Source organism: Perognathus longimembris, unplaced genomic scaffold (assembly GCF_023159225.1).
Source record: "Perognathus longimembris pacificus isolate PPM17 unplaced genomic scaffold, ASM2315922v1 HiC_scaffold_2868, whole genome shotgun sequence".
Lineage (NCBI taxonomy): Eukaryota > Metazoa > Chordata > Mammalia > Rodentia > Heteromyidae > Perognathus > Perognathus longimembris.
The window spans coordinates 23793-30831 of NW_025958012.1; positions in this window are offsets into that span (position 1 = coordinate 23793).

Consider the following 7039-nt stretch of genomic DNA (forward strand, 5'->3'; position numbering starts at 1 on the left):
AATCCTGTATAATTTCTCATTTCCCAGTATATTATTCTTTTACCCTCCAGCATGTTTACTTATACATTTATGGGTACATTCTGTTTACCACCAATGAGGGAAACCATGCAACCTTTGTTTCTCTGGGTCTGGCTTACTTCACAAAATACAATTTTTTCAAATCTTTCCATTTTCTTAAGAATGGTAAATATCATTTTTTCTGATGGATGAGTAGAATTCCATCGTATGTATATATACCATCTTTTCTTGATCCATTCATCCACTGGTTTCAAGTCTTGGCTATGGTAAATAACGTTACAATGAACATGGTTGTGCTGATAGGTTTAGTTTATTTAGCCTTTTTCATGTTCTCTTGGATAAATGCTCAAGGATGGATGAAAGACCAGATGAATAGGATTCCATGAGGTTTTGAATCTCTGCTCATTAAAAAAAAAAAAAAGATTGATCCATAGTTCTCTTTGTTATTTAATCTCTGTCTGGTTTGGGGATTAGTATGATGCTGTCTTCATAGAATAATTTGGTTGTGATCTCTCTTTTCCTATTTCATGGAAAAATTTGATGAGTATTGATGTTGGTTCTGTTTTACAGTTCGGATAGAATTCAGCTGTGAAATCATTCGGGGCCTGTACTTTTCCTTGTTGGGATTCTTTTTTATTGGCTTTTTAACTTCATTACTTATTATGGATCTGTTTCGGTGGTTTATAGCTTCAGTTTTATTACATTAATTTTATCTATGAATGCATCCATTTCTGTCATATTTTCCAGTTTGCTGGCATAAAGATTTACAAATTCTTCCCTTATAACATTTTGAATCTTACACATATCTGTTGTTATGTTCTCTTCCTCATCTCTGATTTTGTTTATTGTCTTCTCTTCTTCCTTCAATCAGGTTTGCTAAGGGCTTATCAGTTTTGTTACTTAAAAAAAAGCCTACTCTATTTTGTTCATTTATTATATATATGTTTTAATATCTCCTTTATTTCTGATTTAATCATTAGTATTTATTTTTATATGCTGGGTTGGGGATTGACTTGTTCTTGATTTTCTACAATCTTGAAGTTAGACATCAGGGTACTAATCTGATATTTCTTTAGTTTGTTAATATAGGTATTCATAGCTATGAACTTTCATTGAGCAATGTTTTGTTCAATTTCCTTTAGTTTGAGTGTTTTCTCTAGTGACTTTGGCTGTTAAGCTCTAATTTTATTCCATTATGTTCTGACAGGTTACAAAGGGTAATTTCAATTAGCATAAGGACTGCCATAAGGAATTTGTATTATATAGCTACTGAGTAAAATATTCTGTAGGCACTTATTAGATCCACTTGTCCTATGTAACCAATTAAATGAGGTTTCTTTGCTGAATTTTGACTGGATGATCTATCTATTGATGACAATGGTGTATTGGAGCTCACATCACTCTGTTTGAATCTGTATGTGCTTTAAAGTCCACTAGGGTTTGTTTGACAATGTTTGGTGCTCTAGTATTTGGCATACAAATATTTAAAATTAAGTCTTTTTGGTGGAGTTACTTTTATTGATATGAAGTGTCTTTCTTTGTCTCTTCTAATTTTAATATGAAATCTGCCTTTATCCATAGCTTGGAAAATTTTGTTCCAGTTTTTCACTTTCTGTAGATATTTTGTTTGTGTTAGTTACATATGTCTCTTTTAGACAGAAGATCATTCAGTCTTGCTTTTTGACCCAACTATCCGTCTATGTCTATTGATTGGAGAACTGGAATATGTGGTTAAAACTATCATATTATTCTCCATTTGGGGGTTGTGTCTCTGCTGTGCTTCCTATGTTTATTTCTCATCTGATAGGATCTGTTTTCTCTGCCTGTTTTGTGTTTATATTAATCATTTGTATGCAGGACATCTTTTATTATCTTCTGTAGTGCTGACTTGGTGGTATTTTAGGTTGTGTTCATTATGGAATGTTTTAATTTGCCCTTTGAATGAATACTTGACTGCTGGATACTGTATTCTCAATTGATTTGCTTTCAGTGTTTGAAGACAGAAACTTTGAAATTTAAAGATCAAGTTGAAATAGGAATAAATTACCAGAAACTTCCTCCAAGTATTTGCTTTCCAATTACTAGCAAGTCTTTCTTATATATTATTGCTTAAAAAATTCTGTCTAATAATATGACATAATCCAAGTATATTTTATTTCCATGTAGTATGTGTCATACAAAAATGTTAGATACATTTATATCCCAAATAAGTACACAGGGGTCAAATCATCAGTGTATTTAAGATGATATATTGTTCTTAGCATTAAACCCTATAAAACATCTGCATTTATCATTATAGAGGCCTGTTGTCATAATCACATTTGAAAACCTCTATCCAAAGTCTGTTTTCCATATCACCATTCAAAAAATGAGTCATTTAGGCATCATGGATCCTGAACTAGGGATTTCAATATTTACTTGACAGCCAGATTAATGGTATTGCTTCTAACTCCAGGGTATTTCTTTTGTTATAGTAACTTTTTACTTTAAGTTATAGCTATAAGTGAGCTAAATAGAGGGTATCAACACAATGATATAATTGAGACTTACCTTGTTTGGTACCTGAAGTATATATAGGTGCTTCAGCAGAGTGGGATTTTATAAATTCTAAAATAATTAAAATATCTGTTACTATAAGTTTCAAATGGCACTTAAATATCTAATTGAGTTTAGATGGTTTAGTCCTCTTTGAGATCTGCACACCTTAATTTGACAAAGGGGTTTCATAGTGATATTTGCATTCTTGCACATAATCAAACTCCTCCCCTCTACTGCCCTTTCTTGTTTTCCCTCTTCTGTTTTAAAAACAATTATACTTTGTATTTAAACAATTTGATCCAGAGAAAGAAAAAGCATGACAACCGATACTAGGTCCTTCCAATCAGACAGCTGAGTAGTAATAGCTCAAGCATGAAATCATCAACTTTTCATCAACGTGATGACTATAATCTTTTGCTAGGGATTTGAGCATTATAGATAAGATTTAACAAACAGAGCTAAACAAAAGTCCCTGTTTCCCTCTTTTATCCATTTGTGGTTTTGATAGAATTATTAACTTCATTTTCTTTTATATCAATGACTACATTTTACCAATCACAAGTAAATATTCTCAATTTTTTTTCCTTTTTTTTCCTCTTGTATTAGTGTTCTATCATTGGTGTTTATCACCTACCAAATATAAAACAAAATTTTCTATTTCTGACTTTCTGCCCAAATTTAACCCTTATAAAGTGTCCAAAATTATTTTAGTGATATTTATCCTTTTTCTTAAAGAAAGGTTTCAGTGCTTCCCTGTTACATATGAAAAAATCCAATAAGAAGTCCCTCTCCTACCTTTTATATAAACACTTCATATTCTAATATACCAATTTATTTGCAAATGCTCATCCATCTAGTTTCTGTGTATTATTATGATCTTGTTTTTGCCAGTCATGGAACTTGAACTCAGGACCTGAGGACTGCCCCTGGCTTCTTTTTGCTCAAGGCTAGCACTCTACCACTTGAGGCACAGCACCACCTCTTGCTTTCTCCATATATGTGGTGCTGAAGAATCGAACCCAGGGCTTCATGTATACGAGGCAAGTACTCTACCACTGGGTCATATTCCCAGACGGCTATTATGATCTTTCCAAAATAACCAATACTTTTGTCCTTCACTTGACTAAGTCCTATACTTTCCTTATAATTACACAAAATAATCCTAACTGCCTCAGTTTGAATAAATTCAATCTTTACATGAACTCAATGAAAAGCACACATACCTTACCATGCATTACACTATAATTAAATGAGTGATATGCTTATATTCCTTTTAACTGTGAAGTTAAAGAATCTGGAAAGTAATATAATATATAGAAATATCAAACTCACTTCCTAACTTTATTATTGTATACCTTCATAACTGTAAAAATTAAAACTATAAGTCTCAAGTGTTAAAATATTTAGGCAGTCCCATGAATTTAAAATATTTATAAAACATTAATATTCACCTTCAATTTGTTGTTGAATAATTTCATAACTTTTCTTCTTTGCCAACAAGTTTTCACGTTCTCTGTTAAAGCATTAATGAACATATTTCAATATATCAAAAATAAGAGTTTAAATTACACAGCATGAGAATTGAAGGAATGACACAGATCAAGATTCATTGTATACATAAACCGCTTTGATAAACACCAGAAAATTCACTACATAATCTAAAAATTAGTGAAAGTGATGTGAGCAGTGTGTTGGGAGGGGTCTGTGAAAATGTTGAAATGGACGACGTTGATCAAGGGGCACTGCTTTCATAAACTGCTTTGGTGAATGGTAACTCCTTTGTACAACTATGTAAAGATAATAAAAATATTTTTAAACACAAAAACATATGAAAATTGCACATCACTTTTTTAAAAATACCATAAAACAGTCAAAAAGTGAATAAAAATGCACAAAATTCCTTAATCAAGTAAAAGATAATCATTAGAATTAGGCTAGACATTTAAATTCATGGTATTTAATTTGAATATTTTAATTTTGCTCATAACTGTTATAGAAATGCACTAGTGATACTCAGAATAATTCTATGTGTTCTGTGTGTATTGTGAATATAATTATACACATTCACAATATTAATAGCAAAATTAACAAAAAATAAACTGGCAGAAAAAAATAGATTCCTCTTTGATAATACATAGCTGTCAGTGCTGTTATAGTTAACCTTTCTAAACTTCAATTTCCTCATCTATTGAAATACAGGTAAAATGTCATACTTATAAGGAGGCATTTGTAAGGATAACAAGAGAGTTTACATGTGAAGTTAGTAGAATAATGTCTATTAACCACTAGAAAGTAAAATGATAAGTATGAATATATAGTTCCATTGAGTTTACCTCCGAACTCAAGATTTAGTTATGCAATTCCCATGACAATCATCTCACTGATACATAGAGATATCAACAAACCACTGTGCCAACTACCTGTGGCTTATGCTTAGGTTCCTAGCTACTCAGGATTTAGGACCTGGAGAAGCTTGCTTCAGAGCCTCCCTAGGTGGAAAAATCAGTGAGACTTCCACTCCTATGAAGAATGAAAATGCCAGAATGGACACGTGGCTTAAGTGGTAGAGATCAGCCATGAGCAATAAAGCAGAGTAAGAATGTGAATAGCTGAACTCAAAATGAGATAGTGTAACGGTAAAATGTGATAGCAAATTAAACTAAGTAACATAAAATAGTAATGTCTTCCTAAAAAGTAGCCCCTGAAGCTCTGGGTAATTTTTGTTTTAATAATATGATATATAAGGCCTTCGTGTATATACTATGTTTATGTTAATTCATAACAATGCGTAAAATGGTTATTTGTAAATAAAAAATTTAAGTTGGTTATATAATTTGATATTCATGTTCAAGTAAATATTCATTAGGCCTTATTTTCCTGTTTATTATTGAGAATGCATTTATTAAATTGAGATCTCATAAGATATATATATATATATTTAAAGCTAGTTGTGTCCTATAAAATTCTTTACTAATAAAAGTATGGCTACTAAGCATTTGAAAAATTATTAGTGGAAACAAAACGTTCATTGCAACTGAACTGAATTTGAAATGAAAACTCACATCAGACTAATGGGTACTCCACTGTACAATGACTGACATCTATATTCTTAAAATTATCAAACAAAACTGAGGAAATGAAACATTCTGACTTTGTTTAGAAGCTCTACGTGTAGTAGTAATACCCAACTACAATCTTTCATTTGATTCTTATTATCTACCCCATGTTATATTTCATTCAATTATTCATTAACTTACATGGATTTCTCGATATGTTTAGGTGCATGTTTAACAAAATTTCTCAGTTTTTCTAGTTTTCCTATTAGCTTTACTACTTGTGCAAAGGTCAAAGAAGGTTTTTCAGCAGCTACTGGAAGATCTTCTAAAATATTTTGATCTCTACTTATCTAAAACAGTAAAATTAACAGGTTACATAGAAAATAGCCATTTTGATACCATACCTCAAAGACATTTCATTATTTCCCTCACTGAATATGAATAACTTTTGAATATTAGTTATTCCTAGATATAACCAGAGCTGGTATCCTATTTTCTGTATATGTTTCTATGGGTAGTTATCAGTAGAACTAAATCTAAATGAGAACTTCAGCTCAAATATTCAATTTACTCTTTTGATATATAGAATTTTAAAGAAGCTCAATAACAATAAATGCAACTCAAAATAACTAGAGAGATTCTAAAATAATTGCTACTTAAATTCTAAGATTATCCTTATTACCATAATTATAGAATGCAACTTTTTTTCTAAAATGTCTATAATGTTCAGCTACTAAATTCAAAAAGTTAGCATGTATTTATAAAGCTGCTATTCTTTGGTCTATATTGGTAAACTTAGGCCCTTTTGTTTATGAGGGCCTTTTAAATAGAACCAAAAAGAAAGAGTGGTAAGGAGAATTAATATGTTTCATAGAATAGGATGCCACATCCATGATTAATTATCTAGTGATAAGTCCACCATGAAAAAGCATTTGATCAAATTTGTTGTGGATGTAAACATTGAAAAGTTGGAACACCATATCAGAAGTGTAACTGTTTGTTAGGGATTTCTTCTGGAAATTAATTGATTAATTTGTAAAATGTAGATACAAAGAGAAAATGACATATTTAATTTTTAAAAAGCAATTTGTGGTTGGGCTGCACACTAGGGAACTAATAAAATTGCTTCTTTATCTAACTGGGGAAGTGGTACTACTACCATTCACCAAGATAGGAAACATTGAAAAAGGGTTAACGTGGGTATTAGTTTTAACTCATTGTATCAAGGTACAACAAATATGGAATTCAAAGCACAATTTTGAGCTGGAAACGTTTGTTGATAAGTCACCAGCACAAAGTTAATACTTCATGAATTAAAAAATTGAATGAAGTTATCCAGGTGAAATGTATGAAAGAAAAAATGTAGCCAAAAAATAAGATCTTGAGGCATGCCAATATTTACTGGTTTGGAAAAAGAGATAACCCTG